The sequence below is a fragment of the Pristiophorus japonicus genome, chromosome 13 (genome assembly GCF_044704955.1).
Source record: "Pristiophorus japonicus isolate sPriJap1 chromosome 13, sPriJap1.hap1, whole genome shotgun sequence".
Classification (NCBI taxonomy): Eukaryota; Metazoa; Chordata; class Chondrichthyes; family Pristiophoridae; genus Pristiophorus; species Pristiophorus japonicus.
In genome coordinates, this window is record NC_091989.1 from 68959793 (window position 1) to 68984923 (window position 25131).

Below are 25131 nucleotides of genomic sequence, written 5' to 3' on the forward strand. Positions count from 1 at the left end.
GTGACCGCAGGCTTTGATTAAAACATTCCTGGTAAAAGTGCAAGCCCTCACATCTGTTGATAGTCACTCATGACTATTACAAATCAAATTATATAAATACATAAGTACATGTAAATCAATGTAATACTCTTGTGGATCCCACAAGGTCGTTCCATCGTTTGCGGCATTGATTGCCCTCACGTACCCTCGTTGGTCGCCGATGAGACCACCTCTGCTATCTCGGCCTATATCCTCTGGTAGGCTTTTTGGTTGGGCTCCCCACACCCTCCCTGTTGTGTATGGAGAAAGAGTCAGACTGAACACTGTGAGCTCAAAGTAAACTGTGACCTTAGCTTTTATTGCAGATCTCCAGAGTGCCTCTCCAACCTGTGAGGCCTCCTTAAATACCAAGGGATTATGGGATGAGCCCACTGGTGGCTGTACATAGTAAATACAAGTCCACATGTATAACAACACTGCCCTCCCCCCCAAAGTCAACAGTGTAACTATTTACAATGTGAGTCAATCTGGGTCCCTTCTTGCCCTGGTTGATCGTCTCGGTGTGAAAGCTGGTGTAGTTGAATCATTTGTTGGGCCCTCGCTGGGCTGCTGTGCAGCTGGCCTTGCTGGGCTGCCTAGTGTGTTGGGCCCTACTAAGCTGCTGTGGATGATGGGTTCTGCTTCGTGGTCAACCGTGGTGCCAGTTGCCACTGGTGTGTATGCTGGGGGATCAAAAAAGGTGGGTTGCTCAGGATAGTCCGTGAATCTGAGTTTGATTTGGTCCAAGTGTTTCGGGTGAATGAGTCCATTTGAAAGTTTGACCCGAAACACCCTACTCCCCTCTTTGGCCACGACAGTGCTGGGAAGCCACTTGGGACCTTGTCCATAATTTAATACAAATACAGGATCGTTGATTTTAATATCGCATGACACATTTGCGTCAAAATGATGCACTTTGTTGAAGGCGCCTGCTCTCTACTTGTTCATGTAGATCAGGGTGAACTAACGAGAGCCTTGTCTTAAGTACACTTTTCATGAGCAGTTCAGCAGGTGGGATCCCAGCGAGTGAGTGGGGTCTCGCGCGGTAGCTAAGCAGGACTCGGGATAGGCGAGTCTGCAGTGAGCCTTCAGTTACCCTCTTCAAGCCTTGCTTGATGGTTTGCACTGCTCTCTCTGCCTGACCATTGGACGCTGGTTTAAACGGGGAAGATGTGACATGTTTGATCGTTTTACGGGTCATGAATTCTTTGGACTCAGCACTGGTAAAATATGGCCCGTTGTCGCTCACCAGGACATCAGGTAAGCCGTGAGTGGTAAACATGGCCTGCAGGCTTTCAGTGGTGGCAGCGGACATGCTGGCCGACATTATCTCACATTCAATCCACTTGGAGTATGTGTCTACAACCACAAGGAACATTTTACCCAACAATGGGCCTGCATAGTCGACGTGTACCCTAGACTACGGTTTGGAGGGCCAAGACCATAAACTTAGCGGCGCCTCCCTGGGTACATTGCTTAACTGCGAGCATGTATTACATCTGTGAATGCAGGACTCTAAATCCGCATCGAGACCGGGCCACCACACATGGGATCTGGTTATCGCTTTCATCATTACGATGCCTAGGTGGGTACTGTGGAGGTCATTGATGAAGGTGTCTCTGCCATTCTTGGGGACCACTACTCGATTGCCCCACAGAAGGCAGTCTGCCTGTATCGACATTTCATCTTTGCACCACTGGAATGGCTTTATCTCTTCCTGCATTTCCACTGGAAGCAATACGATGGAGGAGGATTTCCTGGAGTGCATAAGGGATGGTTTTCTAGACCAATATGTCGAGGAACCAACTAGGGGGGAGGCCATCTTAGACTGGGTGTTGTGTAATGAGAGAGGATTAATTAGCAATCTCATTGTGCGAGGCCCCTTGGGGAAGAGTGACCATAATATGGTGGAATTCTGCATTAGGATGGAGAATGAAACAGTTAATTCAGAGACCATGGTCCAGAACTTAAAGAAGGGTAACTTTGAAGGTATGAGGCATGAATTGGCTAAGATAGATTGGCTAATGATACTTAAGGGGTTGACTGTGGATGGGCAATGGCAGACATTTAGAGACCGCATGGATGAATTACAACAATTGTACATTCCTGTCTGGCGTAAAAATAAAAAAGGGAAGGTGGCTCAACCGTGGCTATCTAGGGAAATCAGGGATAGTATTAAAGCCAAGGAAATGGCATACAAATTGGCCAGAAATAGCAGCGAACCTGGGGACTGGGAGAAATTTAGAACTCAGCAGAGGAGGACAAAGGGTTTGATTAGGGCAGGGAAAATGGAGTACGAGAAGAAGCTTGCAGGGAACATTAAGGCGGATTGCAAAAGTTTCTATAGGTATGTAAAGAGAAAAAGGTTAGTAAAGACAAACGTAGGTCCCCTGCAGTCAGAATCAGGGGAAGTCATAACGGGGAACAAAGAAATGGCAGACCAATTGAACAAGTACTTTGGTTCAGTATTCACTAAGGAGGACACAAACAACCTTCCGGATATAAAAGTGGTCAGAGGGTCTAGTAAGGAGGAGGAACTGAGGGAAATCTTTATTAGTCGGGAAATTGTGTTGGGGAAATTGATGGGATTGAAGGCCGATAAATCCCCAGGGCCTGATGGACTGCATCCCAGAGTACTTAAGGAGGTGGCCTTGGAAATAGCGGATGCATTGACAGTCATTTTCCAACATTCCATTGACTCTGGATCAGTTCCTATCGAGTGGAGGGTAGCCAATGTAACCCCACTTTTTAAAAAAGGAGGGAGAGAGAAAGCAGGGAATTATAGACCGGTCAGCCTGACCTCAGTAGTGGGTAAAATGATGGAATCAATTATTAAGGATGTCATAGCAGCGCATTTGGAAAATGGTGACATGATAGGTCCAAGTCAGCATGGATTTGTGAAAGGGAGATCATGCTTGACAAATCTTCTGGAATTTTTTGAGGATGTTTCCAATAAAGTGGACAAAGGAGTACCAGTTGATGTGGTATATTTGGACTTTCAGAAGGCTTTCGACAAGGTCCCACACAGGAGATTAATGTGCAAAGTTAAAGCACATGGGATTGGGGGTAGTGTGCTGACGTGGATTGAGAACTGGTTGTCAGACAGGAAGCAAAGAGTAGGAGTAAATGGGTACTTTTCGGAATGGCAGGCAGTGACTAGTGGGGTACCGCAGGGTTCTGTGCTGGGGCCCCAGTTGTTTACATTGTACATTAATGATTTAGACGAGGGGATTAAATGTAGTATCTCCAAATTTGCGGATGACACTAAGTTGGGTGGCAGTGTAAGCTGCGAGGAGGATGCAATGAAGCTGCAGAGTGACTTGGATAGGTTAGGTGAGTGGGCAAATGCGTGGCAGATGAAGTATAATGTGGATAAATGTGAGGTTATCCACTTTGGTGGTAAAAACAGAGAGACAGACTATTATCTGAATGGTGACAGATTAGGAAAAGGAAAGGTGCAACGAGACCTGGGTGTCATGGTACATCAGTCATTGAAGGTTGGCATGCAGGTACAGCAGGCGGTTAAGAAAGCAAATGGCATGTTGGCCTTCATAGCGAGGGGATTTGAGTACAGGGGCAGGGAGGTGTTGCTACAGTTGTACAGGGCCTTGGTGAGGCCACACCTGGAGTATTGTGTACAGTTTTGGTCTCCTAACTTGAGGAAGGACATTCTTGCTATTGAGGGAGTGCAGCGAAGATTCACCAGACTGATTCCCGGGATGGTGGGACTGACCTATCAAGAAAGACTGGATCAACTGGGCTTGTATTCACTGGAGTTCAGAAGAGTGAGAGGGGACCTCATAGAAACGTTTAAAATTCTGACGGGTTTGGACAGGTTGGATGCAGGAAGAATGTTCCCAATGTTGGGGAAGTCCAGAACCAGAGGATAAGGGGTAAGCCATTTAGGACCGAGATAAGGAGAAACTTCTTCACCCAGAGAGTGGTGAACCTGTGGAATTCTCTACCACAGAAAGTAGTTGAGGCCAATTCACTAAATATATTCAAAAGGGAGTTAGATGAAGTCCTTACTACTCGGGGGATCAAAGGGTATGGCATGAAAGCAGGAAGGGGGTACTGAAGTTGCATGTTCAGCCATGAACTCATTGAATGGTGGTGCAGGCTGGAAGGGCTGAATGGCCTGCTCCTGCACCTATTTGCTATGTTTCTATGTTTCTAAGACACTGGACCAGCTCCCATGAAGTATACAGCTTTTGACTAGTGATAATAAGGGTCCTGGCTTGTTCAGGTTTTGATCTGCCGGGCAGTGACGGGTGATTGCTCACTCTCAAATGCTTCCATAACCATGGCTAGATCTATGGGCTGTGCCATTTCCACCCCTGTGGTGTGCAATGGCAGCCTACTGAGAGCATCGGCGCAGTTTTCTGTGCCTGGCCTGTGGCGGATGGCGTAGTTGTATGCGGACAACGTGAGCGTCCATCTCTGGATGCGGGCCGATTCATTGGTATTTATCCCTTTACTCTCGGAAAACAGGGATATAAATGGCTTATGGTCAGTTTCCAATTCGAATATTAGCCCAAACAGGTATTGATGCATTTTCTTTACCCCATAGACACCCGCTAACGCTTTTTTCGCAATCATGCTGTAGGCTCTCTCAGCCTTAGATAGTCACCTGGATGCAGTTTCCCTAAATCAGTAGCTTGTTGCAATACACACCCGACGTCATATGACGACGCATCACATGCTAGTACCAAACGCTTACATGGATCGTACAACACAAGCAATTTGTTTGAGCATAACAATTTTCTTGCTTTTACAAAAGCATTTTCTTGGCTTTTGCCCCAAACCCATTCACCCCCTTTTCGTAGTAAGACATATAGTGGTTCTAGCAGTGTGCTGAGACCTGGTAAGAAGTTACCAAAGTAGTTCAAGACTCCCAGGAACGACCGCAGCTCCATCACGTTCTGAGGCCGCGGTGCGTTCTCGATTGCCTCCGTGTTCGCGTTGGTGGGCCTGATGCCGTCCGCTGCAAACCTCCTTCCCAAGAACTCCATTTCACGTGCCAGGAAAACGCACTTCGAGCATTTTAATCTGAGCCACACGCAGTTGAGTCAACTAAGAACCTCCTCTGGGTTCTGCAGATGCTCGACTGTGTTCTGACCTGTGACTAAGATGTCATCCTGGAAGACCACGGTGTGCGGGACCGACTTCAGTAAACTTTCCATGTTTCTCTGGAATATCGCCGCTGCTGATCGGATTCCAAACAGGCATCTGTTATAAACAAAAAGTCCCTTGTGCGTGTTAATGCAGGTGAGGGCCTTCAATGATTCCTCCAGTTCCTGTGTCATTTAGGCTGAAGTCAGGTCCAGCTTCGTGAAAATCTTTCCTCCTACCAGCGTTGCAAAGAGGTCATCGGCCTTTGGTAGTGGGTATTGGTCCTGCAGGGAGAAACGATTGAGAGTTACTTTGTAATCGTCACAGATTCTGATGGTGCCGTCTCCCTTGAGGACTGGGACAAAAGGACTTGCCCACTCGCTGAACTCGATCGGTGAAATGATGCCCTCTCTTTGCAGCCGGTCGAGCTCGATCTCTACCCTTTCTCTCATCATGTACTGTACTACTCTTGCCTTGTGATGGATGGGTTGCGCTCCCGGAATTAGGTGGATCTGTACTTCTGCTCCTTGGAATTTCCCGATGCCTGGTTCGAACAGCGAAAGAAATTTGTTTAAGACCTGGGCACACGAAGTGTCGTCAGTGGGCGATAGCACTCGGACGTTGTCCCAGTTCCAGCGTATCTTTCCCAGCCAGCTTCTGACGAGCAGCATGGGACCATCGCCCGGTACCACCCAGAGCGGTAGCTTGTGCACCACTCCATTGCAGGAGACCTTTTCGGTAGCACTGCCGATTACAGGAATCAGTTTTTTTGTGTAAATTCTTAGTTTCGTGCGAACTGGAGTTAAGACTGGCCTTGAGGCCTTGTTGCACCACAATCTTTCGAAAGTCTTTTTGCCTATGATGGACTGGCTCGCGCCTGTGTCCAGCTCCATTGACACCGGGAGTCCATTTAGTTCAACATTCAGCATTATCGGGGGACAATTCGTGGTGAATGTGTGCACCCCATATATCTCTGCCTCCTCTATCAGAGGCTCTGGTTCATCATGATCCTCCATGGATCTGTCCTCCTCTGCAACATGGTGGTTTGGAGGTGTAACAGGTTTTGCAGCTCGCCTGCACACTCGTTGGAGGTGTCCCATTGTTCCACAGCTCTTGCAAACGTACTCTTTGAATCGGCATGAATGGAAACGATGATCACCCCCGCAGCGCCAACAAGGTGTTAATGGCCTTGCATTCATCACTCTTGATGGTGGACTCTGAGACATCTGCGGACGTGCAGCTGCAGGCATGTGTGACCTGCCCTGTACGTTACGATTCAAAAACAACATCACTTTGTTCACAGTACATGTAGTAGCACTTGTGTGCTGAGAGATTTGCTTCGTATTGTCACTGGTGGCAATGAACACCTGGGCTATCGCTATGGCCTTACTCAAGCTTATGGTCTCTACAGTCAAAAGTTTGCGAAGTATGGTTTTAGTGCCCATTGCCAAATACGAAAAAGTCTCTGAGCATGTGCTCCAAATGTCCTTCAAATTCGCAATGTCCTACAAGGTGTCTTAGCTCGTTGACATAACTCGCCACTTCCTGGCCTTCAGACCTTTTGTAGGTATAGAACCGGTACCTCGCCATCAGAACGCTTTCCTTCGGGTTCAAATGCTCCCGGACCAGTGTGCACAAATCGTCATACGATTTCTCTATGGGTTTCGCTGGAGTGAGCAGTTTCTTCATGAGGCCATATGTTGGTGCCCCACTGACGGTGAGGAGGATTGCCCTTCGTTTGGCAGCGCTCTCTTCCCCATCTAGCTCGTTGGCCACGAAGTATTGGTCGAGTCGCTCCACAAAAGTTTCCCAATCATCTTCCTCCGAGAATTTCTCCAGGATGCCCACTGTTCTCTGCATCTTTGGGTTAGCTATCTGTACCTCATCACCAGTTGTTGCATATGGAGAAAGAGTCAGACTGAACACTGTGAGCTCAAAGTAAAGTGTGACCTTAGTCTTTTATTGCAGGGCTCCAGAGTGCCTCTCCAACCTGTGAAGCCTCCATAAATACCTGTGCTCCCAAGGGATTATGGGACCCCTGGGGACTCCAGAGGATGAGCCCTCTGGTGGCTGTACAGAGTAAATACAAGTTTACATATATAATAACACTCCCTGTGTCAAAATCACCCGAGCGTGTCTCGACCTCCTGCAGGAGGGAGGCATTTGTCTCGTTCGAGAACCTCCTGGCTCTTTTGCGGCCTCCAATGTGCTCCTCTCCCATCTCACTGCTCTCTCCAGCATCAGTCTCCACAGCGTGCTGTTATGCCTCCTCCTCTCCCTCCATTCTAGGGCAAATTCGGTCAAATATGTGGCTGGTAACAGCTACTTTTTGTTTGCCTACTTGCTGTGAAGCTCTAAAGTCTCCCTCCTTCCTCCCAAAGCAGCCGCACCACACCCAGCCACGCCTTCAGTCCCTCTGAGCTCCCTCTCTGTCTCCTCTTCTGCGCATGTCATGATGACCTCCTGAATTGCAGAATCGAGCGTTGCCATGCCATTGCTAAGGACCACCACACTTTACAGCAGAAGGTCAACAAAATTTAACGCTGCCCCCCATTTGATATCGCTCACGGTAACACCCATTTTCAAAAATGTAAACTAGGTGTTTTGAAAATGGGCGAGATGCCGGCAATCTGAAAACCCTTTTTTACTGCCCACGTCAGAAATGTCGCCCATTTGAAAGTTCTAGCCCTCAGGGTGTGTGTCTGTAGCACTGTGTGTGTGTGTGTGTGTGTGTGTGTGTGTGTGTGTGTGTGTCTGACTGTGTGTGCGTGTCACTGTGTGTGTGTGCCACTGTGTGTGTGCATGTGTCACTGTGTGTGTGTGTGTGTGTTACTGAGTGTGTGTCACGGAGTGGGTGTGTGTCACTGAGTTTGTGTCATTGTGTGTGTGTGTGTGTGTGTGTCACTGTGTGTGTGTCAATGTGTGTGCGTGTGTGTGTGTCACTGGACGTGTCTGTGTCACGTAGTGTCACTGTTTTTGTGTGTGTATGTGTGCGTGTGTCTCACTGTGTGTGTGCGTGTGTCACTGGGTGTGGATGGGTGTATGTCACTGTGTGTGTGCGTGTGTCACTGGGTGTGTCTGTGTCACTGTTTGTGTGTGTCACTGTTTGTGTGTGTGTGTGTGTGTGTGTGTCATTGTGTGCGTGTGTGTGTGTCACTGGGAGCGTGTGTGTCACAGAGTGTCACTGTGTTTGTGTGTGTATGTGTGTCTCACTGTGTTTGTGCGTTTGTCACTGGGTGTGGGTGGATGTGTGTCACTGGGTGTGGGTGGGTGTATGTCACTGTGTGTGTCTGTCACTGTGTCTGTGTGTATTGTGTCACTGGGTGTGTGTGTGTGTGTCACTGTGTGTGGTGCGTGTGTGTGTCATTTGGGTGTGTATGTCATTGTGTGTGTGTGTGCCTCGGGTCCGTCCGGTGCTGCTTCTTCGCGGCCAGCCACGAAGAGAATGAAGGCCTGCCTCAAGCACTGCAGCCCAGCTCGAAGCTTGCTGCCGCTGCCGTCGAGACACTGACGCCACACCGCTGCCTGTCTCCAACATGAAAGGCCTGCCTGAAGCACTTTCACACAGGTAGGAACATGGTTTATTTAATCTTTTCTTTGCTTATAAATTTTTATTCAGGTTGGATTTATTTGTATAATATTTGTATAAGTATAACTAAGGATTGATTGTAGAATTTAATGACTTCCCTTCCCCCCCCTCCCCCCCCACCTCGTTCCCTAAGCCTAATTTGTAACCTACGCCTGATTTTCTAAAGTGCAGACAAGGTTTTTTCGAGCGTACAAAAATCTTCACTTACTCCATTCTAAGTTAGTTTGGAGTAAGTTTTCACTCACGAAACTTTGAAATCAGGCGTAAGTGGCCGGACACGCCCCCTTTTGAAAAAAAATTCTGTTCCAAAGTGAAACTGTTCTACCTGACTAGAACTGGAGCAAACTAAATGTGGAGAATTCTGATTTCTAAGATACTCCGTTCTACACCAGTTGCTCCTAAAAATCAGGAGCAAATCATGTGGGAACTTGGGGCCTAAAATGCCTGGTGCCTGTTTTTGGCCGTAAAGAGCATATTTACCCAAACTAGTGGCCATGGAGATCGCCCACCGTCAATTTCACCACCTCGCACACATATCGGCCATAATATCGCCCGCTCAAAAAACCGCCCACAAAAAGTGGAACTAACTGGTATTGATGCCAGTGGTGTGGCTGTCATTTGTTAAATCCCACTCTTACGCGAGGAGCTGATATCCAAAAGATTTGTCTGAAAGAGCGCTGATGTGAGTGACAATGCTGACACACGGCTGTGTGTGTGCAGCTCAGACATCAATGGTGCCCATCAGCTTGGTGCCAGTTAAAGTTTACGTTGATTGATGTTATGTTGTATATAACCCTTTCATAGTAAGGAATCACCAGTGTGTAACGGTGCAGCTATCTGAGACAATATGCAACAAGGTTATGTTCAATAACAAAAGGTTAATACCAACATTGGTCTGAAATCATAAATATCACAGCCAATAACACCCAACCCCTGCTCACACCCCACTTTTTCCACCATTGACATAAATCACATGTTCAACATGTCCAGCAACACAGAACACAAAGCAGGAACGTGGTCCCCAGTCCTCATACATTGCAACAAATTGCATACATCCAGATGGAGATATAACACAGCCATCACTGAGCATATGCACCTCACTTTCCTTCCCCCCTCCCCTTCTTCTCCCCACCTCTACCCCTTCCCCTTCTCGCTCCATGGCGTCTGGCCGAGGACCTCCTCAGGCGGTGCCTCATTGGGGGGGATGAAGGCAGATGCGTTGGTTGCACGGGTATGGGAGCGGGGGGCTGGGGGGTGCCGAGGGGGCAACATTTTCTGATGCAGAAGCAGTGTTGTGGAAAAATATTTCCGAGACTGTATAATTATATAAAGAGAGGTTTATTAAATCAGAGACAAATCTTTGGGAGAAGTGTTAAAGACCCCTGTCTTTGAACCATCTTCTCAAATTGGTATCTGCAGTGAAGTTCTTTTATCTTACAAATTACGTCACTTTACAACACATGCTTTAGCACTACAAAGCTTTGACTATCGAAGGCTAAGCTTTTGATATAACCCATCCTGCATTGTGACAGGGCAGTATAAACAAGTGCAGGCTCTTGACACCGGTATAAACAAACATACCCAGCACTTAACTCTCCAGTGTTCATTATCTCACTTTCCTATCTCCATTAACTCAAGGCCAGCCTACCTTAAAGTCTAACTGTTTAAAGCATAATGCATCAGTATTGTCCCTTACAAAATTCATTTAAAGGGGAAAATAAAACAAATGTTTGGTCCCGTATACAATCAAGTATATGTCCAAAAATCCGCTCCAACAGCAGGATCTTGTTCCTTGCTCGCATCTGTCATTCGCAGAGGTGGTACGGAAACTAGGGGTGGAGTGCCGCGCTCGGTGACCACTGGGAGGGCTATGGCAGCAGTGTTCCTGGCTATCGCATCCAGGGACTCTGCCATGCACGGAATGTATTCGGTCATGGTGGCCAGGTGTCGGGATATGCCCCCCAATGCTTCGATGAGCTGGTCACCAATGTCTACAGTCCTCCTGGACAACTGAACCATTTCTCCGCTGTCATGTTGCGCTCGTGGAACAGACCTGCCACGTCCACAAGGCCTCCGCGTGGTCAGCGCCATCCTGGGGACAAATGGGGTGCCCTGTGGCGAGGTGTTTGGGGCCAGCGTAGAGGCAGGAATGACCAGAGGACCACTAGATGGCCTTGGGGTGGAATGGGTTCTGGAGCATGGCGATGCAGGTTCTTCAAAGTCCGCGCTCTCATCCATTGAGGACAGACCCAGCAGATTGACAGGCGACAATCGGAGCTCCTCAGCACCAGATGTAGTAGGATCTTCTGTCGATTCCTGCCCCGTGCCCCCACCTTCTGGCCTCTGTGGCCTTGCCCGGTGCTGTGCTGCTGGCTGAGCTGCAAGACACAAATGAGATTGTTAGAGGAGAAGGAGGTGCTAGGATGACAAGGTGATTCCTGCGCTACACATAGCATATGCATGACAAAAATACCACTGCTCTCAAAATCATCGCAGACATCATATTTCATGACCATCAACACATTGTGGATTGCAATGATTTTCATTCGGCCAGCATTATTTCTATGACACTCTTAGAGATCATCTATCATACATGATTGGTCAGATATAAGTTGATGTGGCATCACGCAATGGTGTAAGCTTTACTCACGTGGCATCACTTCAGGGTCTGCAGAGGCTGTCCGGGGGTGCTTCCCCACGAGTGCTCGCAGTTACTCCTCCATGTCAGTGATGTCACTGGGGACTGGTGGCCTCCCACACGTTCGCTTCTGCACGGACCTCATTGTTGATGGCTTCTTCTGTAAAAGGTGACAGGACGACATGGCATAAGATCATTGCCTGACATCATTGCTAGGTACTGTCACAGACACTGATACAACACATAACCGACAGATGTAATCATCATTATTATGATCATTGTCATTCTTTATCTGAAGATGTACACCGTGACCGCAGGCTTTGAGTGAAACATTCCCGGTAAAAGTGCAAGACCTCACATCTGCTGATAGTCACTCATGACTGTTACAAATCAAATTATATAAATACATAAGTACATGTAAATCAATACAATACTTACTCTTGCGGATCCCACAAGGCCGTTCCATCGTTTGCGGCATTGGTTACCCTCACGAACCTCGTTGGTTGCCGACGAGACCACCTCTGCTATCTCAGTCCATATCCTCTGGTAGGCCTTTGGGGTGGGCTTCCCACGCCCTCCCTGTATCAAATCACCCCAGTGTGACTCGACCTCCTGCAGGAGGGAAGCATTTGCCTCGTCCAAGAACCTCCTGGCTCTTTTGCAGCCTCCAATGTGCTCCTCTCCCACCTCACTGCTCTCTCCAGCGTCAGTCTCCACAGCGTGCTGTGATGCCTTCTCCTCTCCCTCCATTATAGGGCAAATTTGGTCAAATATGTGGCTGTTAGCAGCTATTTTTTGTTTGCCTACTTGCTGTGAAGCTCTAAAGTCTCCCTCCTTCCCCCCAAAGCAGCCACACCACACCCAGCCACACCTTCAGTCCCTCTGAGCTTCCTCTCTCTCTATCTCCTCTTCTGCGCATGTCATGGTGGCCCTTGACCTCCTGAATCGCGGGAATCGAGCGTTGCCATGCTGTTGCTAGGGACGGCCACACTTTACAGCAGAAGGTCAGAAAAATTGAACGCTACCGCCCATTTGATATCACTTGCGGTGACGCCCATTTTCTAAAATGTAAACTAGGTGTTTTGAGAATGGGCGAGAAGCTGGTGATCTCAAAACCCTTTTTTACCGCCCACGCTGGAAATAATGGCCATATTTGGGCGATAAGCTCAAAAGTGGAGATTCTAGCCCTTAAACTTTAAAACAACTTGGAAACCTTTGGAGAAACATTTAAATAACTTTGGAAACTGTCATGTATGTAACCACAATGTAACACCACTGTATTACTGTATACACTCAACCTGGATGCACACCTTGACCACAATGGGTGAACTTGTGGGAGACACTCCTTACCTGATCACACAGGTATAAAAAGGGAGGTCCCACGCAGGGTCATCGTCTTTGGAGTCCTGTGAATAAACAGTTAAGGTCACAGAGTGAACTTGTCCCCAGAATGTGCCTCGTGTGGTTCCATACTGTAGAGTAAGGACTTTACATTGGCGACGAGAAACGGGAATTCACGACCCACGAGAATGGCCACCATTAGCACAGAGGAACGGTACTGTGTTGGGGAAGACTGGGACGATTTTGTCGAGAGGCTTCAGCAAAGCTTCGTTACAAAAGAATGGCTGGGAGATGCAGTGGCCGACAAGCGAAGGGCTCACCTTTTGACCAGCTGCGGACCAAAGACTTACGCGCTTGTAAAGGACTTACTAACACCCGAAAAGCCAGCGGACAAAACCTTTGAAGAACTTAGCAAATTGATCGGGGAGCACCTCAAACCGGCGAGTAGCATACATATGGCCCGACACAGATTCTACACCCACCGACGTCGTGAAGGACAGAGCATACTGGACTTCATAGCGGACCTCCGGCGTTTGGCAAGCCTCTGTAAGTTCACAGACGCCTCAGGGGGGAGATGGTAAGGGACTTCTTTATCGAGGGCATCGGCCATGCGAGAATTTTCCGCAAATTAATTGAGAACAAGGATTTGACCTTGGAAGCGGCGACGTTGATAGCTCAAACTTTCATGGCGGGGGAGGAAAAGACGAAAATAATATACGCGCGCAATTCTGCCTCTAACGCGGCGATGGATCACGGAGTCAAGATCATCGATGTGACTCAGAGCCCCGCAGGCAGGCAGGGGCAATCCAACACTCCCAAGGCAACAATAGACCCCAGAGTACGATTTCAACAGAGACAATGGCAGGCTGAATAGACATTCACGCCATCACAGTGGACAATGTGGCCACTAATAGGGTACTTAAGAGCAGTCAAAGGGACAGTCAGCGCGGAATGCCTGGCCAGAGTCCCTTTGTTCCCAACAATGGAAACTTTAACTCATGCTGGAGGTGTGGGATAAAACACTCAGCTAGATCTTGCAGATTTCAACAGTTTGTCTGCAGGAACGGCAACCTCAGTGGCCACTTAGCTCGAATGTGCAGGAAGCCTGCAACCAGACTAATATATGAGGTCGATGGACCAGAAAAGGGTTCTTTGAGGCAGGATGACTTTTGAGGCAAATCGATGGACGCCGAGGTTCAGCGGGTCCATGTGGCGAATATTCACAGTTCATACACCAAAACGCCACCAATGATGATGAGGGTCTTATTAAACGGTATCCCAGTACACATGGAGCTGGACACTGGGGCCAGCCAGTCATTCATGGGCGTTCAGCAATTTGAGAAGCTATGGCCACTTAAAGCCTGTAGACCCAAATTAACACATATTGAGACACAGTTACGGACTTACACTAAAGAAATCATTCTGGTGCTAGGCAGTGCAATGTTGGCTGTCACACACAATGGGTTAGTGAATCGACTGCCGCGGGCAATGGTACGACACTGTTGGCGAGGAGCTGGTTAGCCGAGATGAACTGGAAATGGGGGGATGTTCACGCAATGTCATCTGTGGAGCGAAGTTCATGCTCACAAGTCCGACAACAATTCGATTCACCATCCCAACCTGGCGTCGGGACTTTCAAAGGCACTAAAGTAGTGATACACATCACCCCGGACGCCAGGCCAGTGCACCACAAAGCCAGAGGGATGCCGTATGTGATGCGGGAAAAGATCGAGAACAAATTGGACCGGCTGTTAAGAGAGGGCATCATCTCGCCTGTTGAATTCAGCGACTGGGCAAGCCCCATCGTTCCCGTCCTAAAAGCGGATGGCTCTGTCAGGATCTGTGGCGACTACAAGGCCACCATCAATCGGGTGTCCTTACAAGATCAATACCCGCTCCCAAGAGTGGAGGACCTCTTCGCCACACTGGCTGGCACCAAGTTGGACCTCACTTCAGCCTATATGACCCAGGAACTGGCCGATGAATCTAAACTACTGACCACCATCACCACGCACAAGGGACTGTTCGTTTATAACAGGTGCCCGTTTGGCATTCGATCAGCAGCCGCGATTTTTCAACAAAACATGGAAAACTTGCTTAAATCCATTCCTAGAATGATCGTATTCCAGGACGATATCCTCATCACAGGTCAAGACACCGAGGAATACCTCCACAACCTGGAGGAGATGCTACGCCGACTGGACCGGGTAGACCTGCGACTCAAGAAGTCTAAATATGTGTTCTAAGCTCCTGAGGTTGAGTTTCAGGGCAGGAGGGTTGCTGCAGATGGGATTCGGCCCACCGAATCCAAAACAGAGGCGGTTCGACGAGCACCCAGAATCCTGCAACACATCGGAGTTGCGTTCATTCCTGGGACTGTTGAACTATTTCGGGAACTTTCTGCTGAACTTGAGCACGTTGTTGGAGCCGCTACACGTGCTTCTGCATAAGGGTTGCGATTGATTTTGGGGGGACTGTCAAGAACGGGCTTTTGATCGGGCGCGAAATCTACTTTGTTCTTACAAGTTGTTGACCCTGTTCGACCCCTGTAAAAAATTGTTTCTGACATGCGATGCATTGTCCCAAGGGGTTGGGTGCGTGTTGCAGCAGGGCAATGCTGAGGGTCAACTATAACCTGTGGCTTATGCCTCCAGGTCGCTCTTTCAAGCAGAACGGGGATATGGGATGGTCGAGAAGGAAGCGCTTGCATGTGTCTATGGTGTAAAAAAATGCATCAGTACCTCTTTGGTAGGAAGTTTGAATTAGAGATGGACCACAAGCCATTAACATCCCTGCTGTCAATCAGCAAGGCTATCAATGCCAACGCATCTGCTCACATACAGCGATGGGCTCTTACGCTGGCTGCTTATGACTACTCCATCCGGCACCGGCCTGGCACTGAAAATTGCACTGACGCGCTCAGCAGGTTCCACTGGCCACCACTGAGGGGGCAGCGGAGCAAAGCGCCGAGATGGTCATAGCTGTCGATGCCTTTGAGAGCACAGGCTCCCCCATCACAGCTCGCCAGATCAAAAATCCCCTCCTATCCCTGATTAAGAAATGTGTCCTGACTGGGGATTGGGCGCCCACACACGGAGCATGCTCTGAGGAGGTCAGACTATTCCACAGATGGATGGATGAGCTCTCTATCCAAGCCGACTGCCTACTATGGGGCAGCCAGGTAGTTATGCCCCAGAAGGGCAGGGAGGCATTCATCAGGGAACTCCACAGCGAGCACCCTGGCATTGTGCTGATGAAGGCCATTGCCCGGTCACACGTTTGGTGGCCTGGAATTGATTCAGACCTGGAACACTGTGTTCGCAGGTGCACAACGTGTGCCCAGCTGGGTAATGCCCCCAGGAAGGCCCCGCTCAGCCCGTGGCCCTGGCCCTCCAGGCCATGGTCACGCATTCATGTTGACTACGCGGGCCCGTTCATGGGAAAGATGTTCCTTATTGTGGTAGATGCGTACTCGAAATGGATCGAGTGCATCATTCTGAATTCATGCACGTCATCCACCACCGTGGAAAGCCTACGTGCGATCTTTGCAACCCATGGCTTGCCGGACATTCTGATTAGTGATAATGGCCCATGTTTCACAAGCTACGAATTCCGAGCGTTTATGTCGGGCAATGGCATCAACCATGTCAGGACTGCACCGTTCAAGCTGGCCTCCAATGGCCAGGCAGAACGTGTAGTCCAAATCATTAAGCAAGGTATGCTCAGAATTCAAGGACCCTCCGTACAATGCCGCCTATCGCGTCTTCTGCTGGCCTATAGATCTCGACCACACTCGCTCACGGGGGTTCCGCCCGCAGAGTTACTAATGAAACGGACACTCAAAACTCGGTTGTCCCTCATTCACCCAGTCCTGACCGACATAGTTGAGGGCAAGCGCAAGTCACAAAACAAGTACCATGACCGTAATTCGAGGGGGAGATGCAGAGAAATAAATGATCCTGTATTCGTCCTCAATCATGCCATGGGGCCCAAATGGCTTGAGGGCACTGTAATTGACAAAGAGGGGAATAGGGTCATCGTGGTAAAACTCAACAATGGTCAGATATGCCGTGAGCATCTGGACCAAGTAAAAATAAGGTTCAGCATCAACCCTGAAGAAGACCATGAGATGGAGCTCACAACACCGCCAGTGAACGAGCAACAAGAGCAATCAGAAGAATGCACAGTCCTTACGGTCAGCCTGGACAGGCCGGAATCACCACAGGTGACAGACACTCACGTCAGTGTCCAACAACCAGAGCCCCAACTGCGGCACTCCACGAGGGAGTGTAGACCACCTGAAAGACTAAACCTATGATCCCAATAAGACTTTGGGGCGGGAGGTGATGTCATGTATGTAACCACAATGTAACACCATTGTATTACTGTATACACTCAACCTAGATGCACACCTTGACGACAAGGGGTGAACTTGTGGGAGACCCTCCTTACCTGATCACACGTATAAAAAGGGAGGTCCCCGCAGGGTCATCGTCTTTGGAGTCCTGTGAATAAAGAGTTAAGGTCACAGAATGTGCCTTGTGTGGTTTCATACTGTAGAGTAAGGACTTTACAGAAACCTTGGAGAAAACGTTTTAAAACATCCCTCGGAACTCCAGCGGACAGCTGACCTTCCTAATGCCTGCCCCCCAACCAAGCCTCGGGCCACCTACCATCAATGGTGTTACTCGGCGCCGAGCTTGTGGCCAACACCTTGCTGTAGACAATTCGGCAGTGCCTGGTCTCCAGTCGTCTTGGACCCCCTTGCTACTGGACCAAGACCTTGCTCAGCTAAGCTCGTGTGGTGGCCGGTGTGAACTCACACACAGTCATCTTCCACTTCGTTAATATGAAGTTCGGGACCTGGAATGTCAGGACCCTCATGGACAATTCCAACAGCAACAGGCCGGAATGCTGCACCGGAATAGTTGTTCGGGAACTTAGATGCTTTGACATCGACATCGCCGCCCTAAGCGAGACCCGGCGGGCAAGGGAAGGCCAGCTCAAGGAATAAGGTGGAGGTTACACCTTTTTCTGGAAAGGAAAACCAGAGGAAGAACACCGCCTTCACGGAGTCAGCTTCACCATCAAAAATGAGCTGGTCGATCGCCTCAAAGACTCCCCCTGCAGGGTTAACGAATGCCTCATGACTCTTCGACTTACCCTATCCCGGAACCAATGCGCCAGTCATCAGTGCGTACGCCCCAATACTCGATGCAACGGATGAGGCTAAAGAGGGTTTTTTATTCCAACCTCGAGACATCCCTGTCCCACATACCCATGGACGACATATTGATCTAGGTGACTTTAATGCCAGTGTCGGAAAAAGACACAGCCCTCTGGGGAGGCGTGATTGGCAGAGAGGGGGTAGGGAAAGCCAACTCCAGCAGTACCCTACTCCTGACAAAATGTCTAGAACATAAACTCCTCATCACCAACACCCTGTTCTGCCAGAGGGACAAATACAAGGCATCGTAGCAACACCCTCGCTCTAAACACTGGCACCTGCTTGACTATGTCATCGTCCGAGCCAGGGATCGCAAGAATGTACGCATCACCCACGCCATGACAGGAGCTGATGACTGCTGGACCGACCAACGCCTAATCCGATCGACATTAACATAGCCCCAAAGTGGAGGGGACAGCAGAAGCCGTGCCGCAAAAAAGTTAATGCCGGGGCACTGAAAGACCCAGCTAAGAGAGCCCTATAGAGCCAGCACCTCACAGTTCATCTGCCATGCCTTGATGACCCTGAGATGCTGAATGCCCACAGCGCTTGGTCTGCCCTACAGGCCTCTATAACCAGTGCCTGCGAAGAGATACTTGGTCAATCAACCAGAAAACACCAGGACTGGTTTGATGAAAATGATCAGGAGATCCAAGAACAGCATTTCTGAGCCTCAAGCAACAACTCAACTCGGGAACAGCAAAGCAACATTACAGGCGGCTCAAGGCTGAGGTCCAACAAAAAACCCGGGACCTAAAGAACAGCTGGTAGATGGAGAAAGCACAGGAAATGCAACAACTGGTCGACAGCCACGATATACGAGGATTCTTCATTGCAATCAAGGCCACCTATGGTCCAAACTCCCAAGGCCCCACCCCACTGCAGGCCAAGAACGGGGAAACACTCATCAAGGACACCGAGGCTGTCGGGGCCCGCTGGAAGGAGCACTTTGAAGATCTCCTCAATCGAGACTCTGCCTTTGACTCGAGTGTTCTCGACTCCATCCCGCAGCATGCGTCCCGTCACCACCTCAGTGAAACCCCAAGGTTGCACGAGGTAGGCAAAGCCATAAAACAGCTCAAGAATAACAAGGCTATGGGAGCAGATGGAATCCCTGCTGAGGCGCTAAAGTATGGCGGAGAGGTGCTGTTGGCACGGATACATTACCTCATCTCTCTCATCTGGAGGGAGGAGAGCATGCCGGGAGATCTCAGAGATGCAGTGATCGTGACCATCTTTAAAAAGGGGGATAAGTCCGACTGCGGCATCTACAGGGGAATCTCCCTGCTATCAACCACTGGGAAAGTTTTTGCGAGAATTCTCCTCAACGATCTTCTCCCTGTGGCTGAGGAGCTTCTCCCGGAATCACAATGCGGATTTCGTCCCCTATGGGGACACAACAGACATGATCTTTGCAGCACGACAGCTGCAGGAAAAATACAGGGAGCAGCGCCCTTATACATGGCCTTTTTCGATCTTACACTGCCTTTGACACTGTCAACTGCGAGGGTCTATGGAGCATCTGCCTCCATTTCGGATGCACCCAAAAATTTGTCAACATCCTTCGCCTGCTCCACGATGACATGCAGGCCGTGATCCTGAGCAATGGATCCATTACAGACCCAATCCACGTCCGGACTGGGGTCAAACAGGGCTGCGTCATCATTCCAACCCTCTTCTCAATCTTCCTCGCTGCCATGCTCCACCTCACAGTCAACAAGCTCACCGCTGGAGTGGAACTAAACTACAGAACCAGTGGGAAGCTGTTTAACCTACGCCGCCTCCAGGCCAGGTCCAAGATCACCCCACCTCTGCCGTTGAGCTGCAGTATGTCGACGACGCCTGCGTCTGTGCACATTCAGAGACTGAGCTTCAGGATATAGTCAATGTATTCACCAAGGCATATGAAAGCATGGGCCTTACGCTTAACATCCGTAATCAAAGGTCCTCTACCAACCTGTCCTCGCTGCACAGCACTGCCCCCCAGTCATCAAGATTCACGGCGCGGCCCTCGACAACGTGAACCACTTCCCATAGCTCGGGAGCCTCTTATCAACAAAAGCAGACATTGATGCGGAGATTCAACATTGCCTCCAGTGCGCCAGTGCAGCCTTCGGTCACCTGAGGAAAAGAGTGTTTGAAAGCAGGCCCTCAAAACTGCCACAAAACTCATGGTCTACAGGGCTGTAGTAATACCCGCCCTCCTGTATGGATCAGAGGCATGGACGATGTATAGAAGGCACCTCAAGCCGCTGGAGATATATCACCAACAATGTCTCCGCAAGATCCTGCAAATTCCCTCTGCGTGTATGCAATTTGGTGCAATGTATGAGGGCTGGGGACCACGCTCCTGCTTTGTCTTCGTATTCTGTATTGCTGGACATGTTGAACATGTGATTTATGTCAACGGTGGAAAAAGTGGGATGTGGGCGGGGTTTGGGTGTTATTGGCTGTGATACTTATGATTTTAGACTAATGTTGGTATTAAACTTTTGTTATTCAACATAACCTTGTTGCGCATTGTCTCATAGCTGCACCATTACACACGGTTGATTCCTTAACATCAAAGGGTTAAATACAACTTAACGTCAATCAATGTAAACTTTAACTGGCACCAAGTTGATGGGCGCCATTGATGTCTGAGCTGCACACACACAGCAGTGTTTCAGCGTTGTCACTCACATCAACGCTCTTTCAGGCAAATCTTTCAGATTTCAGCTCCACGTAAAAGTGGGATTTTAAAAACGCCAGCCACACTGCAAATGTGGAGGTTTTAGCCCTGTGTGTGTGTCACTGAGGGCTAGATTTTCCACTTTTGTGCTTATCACCCAAAAATGTTATTTCCAGCGTGTGCGTTAAAAAAGGGTTTTCAGTTCACCGGCTTCTCGCCCGTTCTCAAAGCACATAGTCTCCATTTTTTAAAATGGGTGTTACCGCGAGTGATATGAATTGGGCAGTAGCGTTAAATCTCTCTGACCTTCTGCCGTAAAAAGTCATCGTCCTTAGCAACGGCATGGCAATGCTCGATTCCCGCGATTCAGGAGGTCAAGGGTCATCATGACATGCGCAGAAGAGGAGACAGAGAGAGAGGGAGCTGAGAGGGATTGAAGGCGTGTGTGGCTGTGGTGCGAGGTACGAGGGAGATTCACCAGCAGCAAAAAGCCTACTAAGCATCAAGAACATAGTTGGCTCCGAGTTTTTGTCCAACAAAATCTCAGAACCATCCTCTCCTGAATTCGTCCAAGCAGCAGTTCGCCCGTCACCGCCCCCCCCCCGCCAATAAAACATCACCTGAGGAGCTCCTCGGCCAGGTGGGTTGGAGTCAGGAGGTGAAGGGGAAGGGGTAGAGGTGGGGAGGAGAAGCGGTGGAGGGGGGGAAGGTTGATTTGTACAGACAAATGTTCAGTTTAAATGTTTTTTATTGAACAAAACCTTGTGCGCATTGGCTCAGATAGATGCACTGTTACACGCTGGTGATTCCGTAACATCAAAGGGTATAATCACACTTAACTTCAATCAACTTAAACTTTAACTGTCACCAAGGTGATGCCCACCATTGATGTATCACCTGCACACCCAGCCTTGTAAATAACACCAACGTTCTTTCAGGCAAAGCGATCATTGATGAGCTCCTGACGTAAGGCTCTTACAGCTATCATGCCACCACGGGCCCTTTCAAGCTGTCTATAGAGGGGTGGGGGCATAGCTTCAGCCTCAGCCTGATTTTCTGGGCCAATGTCAGCATCTGCCTCCACGTCCTCCTCTTCCTCTTTCTGGTGAGGCGGACTGTCAGACTCATCAGGCAATTATTGTCCCCTCCTGATGGCCAAGTTGTGTAGTATGGAGTACACCACCACAAATTGAGTTATCTGCTCAGGGTGGTATTGGAGCTCGCCTCCTGAGTGGTCAAGGCATGTAAAGCGTTGCTTAAGCATACCAATGGTTTTCTCCACGATATTGCGAGTTGCTCTGTGACTCTCATTATATCGTCTCTCGGCTTCGGTGTGGGTATCACGCAGGAGGGTCATCAGCCAGGTGGCGAGGCCATATCCTTTGTCATCAAGCATCCAGCATTGACCTTGTGGCTGATTGTTAAACAAGTCAGATATAGTGCTCTCACGCAGGATGTGAGCATCTTGGATGCTGCCTGGAAATTGAACATTCACTGCCATAAAAATTTGTTGGTGGTTGACAACCAGTTGCACATTCAGGGAATGTAATCCCTTGCGGTTCCATAAAACCTCTGCATAGAAACATAGAAACATAGAAAATAGGTGCAAGAGTAGGCCATTCGGCCCTTTGAACTGCACCACCATTCAATAAGATCATGGCTGATCATTCACCTCAGTACCCATTTCCTGCTTTCTCTCCATACCCCTTGATCCCTTTAGCCGTAAGGGCCATATCTAACTCCCTCTTGAATATATCCAATGAACTGGCATCCACGACTCTCTGCGGTAGGGAATTCCACAGGTTAACAACTCTCTGAGTGAAGAAGTTTCACCTCATCTCAGTCCTAAATGGCTTACCCCTTATCCTTAGACTGTGTCCTCTGGTTCTGGACTTCCCCAACATCAGGAACATTCTTCCTGTATCTAACCTGTCCAGTCCCATCAGAATTTTATATGTTTCTATGAGATCCCCTCTCATCCTTCTAAACTTCAGTGAATACAGGCCCAGTCAATCCAGTCTCTCCTCATATGTCAGTCCTGCCATCCCGGGAATCAGTCCGGTGAACCTTTGCTGCACACCCTCAATAGCAAGAACATCCTTCCTCAGATTAAGAAACCAAAACTGAACACAATATTCCAGGTGAGGCCTCACCAAGGCCCTGTACAACTGTAGTAATACCTCCCTGCTCCTGTACTCAAATCCCCAAGCTATGAAGGCCAACATACCATTTGCCTTCTTCACCGCCTGCTGTACCTGCATGCCAACTTTCAATGACTGATGTACCATGACACCCAGGTCTTGTTGCACCTCCCCTTTTCTTAATTTGCCGCCATTCAGATAATATTCTGCCTTCGTGTTTTTGCCCCCAAAGTGGATAACCTCACATTTATCCACATTATATTGCATCTGCCATGCATTTGCCCACTCACCTAACCTGTCCAAGTCACCCTGCAGCCTCTTAGCATCCTCCTCACAGCTCACACTGCCACTCAGCTTAGTATCATCTGCAAACTTGGAGATATTACATTCAATTCCTTCATCCAAATCATTAATATATATTGTAAATAGCTGGGGTCCCAGTACTGAGCCCTGCGGCACCCCACTAGTCACTGCCTGCCATTCTGAAAAGGACCGGTTTATCCCGACTCTCTGCTTCCTGTCTGCCAACCAGTTCTCTATCCACGTCAGTATATTACCCCAATACCATGTGCTTTAATTTTGCACAACAATCTCTTGTGTGGGACCTGGTCAAAAGCCTTTTGAAAGTCCAACTACACCACATCCACTGGTTCTCCCTTGTCCATTCTACTAGTTACATCCTCAAAAAATTCCAGAAGATTTGTCAAGCATGATTTCCCTTTCATGCTGACTTGGACCGATCCTGTCACTGCTGAAAAGCTTCCTGAAAAGATGCCCGCATCGCGATGTGCATGCAGTCTATTGCACCCTGCACCTTGGGGAAGTTTGCAATTCTGGAGAATCCTAGAGCCCTCTCACTCTGTACCTCCCTGGTCATAGGGAAGCTGATCAAGTCCCTCCTGCATGCGTACCGGGCTTCAGTGACCTGTCTAATGCAGTGATGTATGGCATGCTGAGAAAGTCTACAAATGTTGCCAGCTGTGGCCTGAAAAGAACCCGAGGCGTAGAATGACAGTGCTACTGTGACTTTGACCTCGACAGACAGTGCAGTACTGATGGTGCTGGCAGGCTGCAGATCTCCCCTTTCAGCTGGCATACCTCAGTGATAACCTCTTTGTGGAAGCGCAGTCTCCGAAGGCAGGTGGTGTCGGGCAAGTCGAGGTAAGAATGCTTCTCCATGAACTTGCGGGTGGTGTAACGTCTGGTCCTCCTCATCAGTCTGTCATGGCTTACATTGGGCACACAATACAGTGGAGCGTACCTTCGGCGATGTCAACTCTGCTGCATGTAATTGGTCATCAAGCGAGGGTGAGAAAGGACAGGCCCCATTGCAGTAGCTCTCTGTTTTCCATCGATTGGTTACAAACAAGGAATGTTCCGATGAAGACACGTATTCAATTCCAATCGGTCACAGTATGGTCAAGATGTTTGTACAGATGTTCACATCAACTCCAACGACTTCCAGAGTACATCGAACTCCCCCGAGGTTGAAGCACAGCAGCTTTTTAAAGGATGCAACATGTGATCTAGAACATGGCGTCCATAACGCTGTGATTCATTCCGTTTAGTCCCACTTTTTGTGGATGGTTTTTTGGGCGAGCGATATTGTGGGCAATATGTGTGGGAGGTGGTGAAATTGATGATGGACGATCTCATGACCGCTAGTTTCGGTAAATATGCTCTTTACGACAAAAGAAAGTGGACGGGCAGTATTATTGAATCTCGGCATTTAATCTGTGCGGAAAGTAACGCTGGGTGATATTATGGGAGTTGATTTCGCCCATTCTGCTGATTCCGGCCAAAAAAAGTGGACGGGCGGTATTATTTTTTCCCGGTGTTAATCACATGGGGAAAGTAAAGCTCGGCGATAAGTTTCCAAAAAATGCCCGTCAGTTTCCATTTTGTGGCTAAATGGGCGATATATGGGCTGTTATACGTCATTTCAGCATTAAAATGGTCGTTAAGTGGGCGGTAAGCATGCAAAAAAAGTGAAAATTCTAGCCCTGAGTGAGTGTGTGTCGGTGTGTGTGTGTATCATTGAGCGTGTATGTGTGTGTATGTGAGACTGTGTGTGTCTATCACTGTGTGTGTGTGTGTGTGTGTGTGTGTGTGTGTGTGAGAGAGAGACTGTGTGTCTATCACTGTGTGTGTGTGTTTGTGAGACAGTATGTGTGTATGCGTGTGTGTCACTGTGTGTGTCTATCACTGTGTGTGTGTGTCGTTGTGTGAGTGTATGTCACTGGATGAGGCTATGTCACTGTTTGTGTGTGTGTGTGTGTGTGTGTCACTGTGTGTGTGTGTGTGTCTGTGTGCATGACTGGGTGTTTGTGCCACTGGGTGTGTGTGTGTGTCATTGTGTGTGTGTGTGTGTGTCATTGTGTGTGTGTTTGTGTG

General features: G+C 48.9%; 1 pseudogene; it reads left to right on the forward strand.

The window, feature by feature from the left end:
- LOC139278107 (uncharacterized) overlaps positions 1 to 25131 on the forward strand; it is a 52126-nt pseudogene that overhangs the window by 24680 nt on the left and 2315 nt on the right.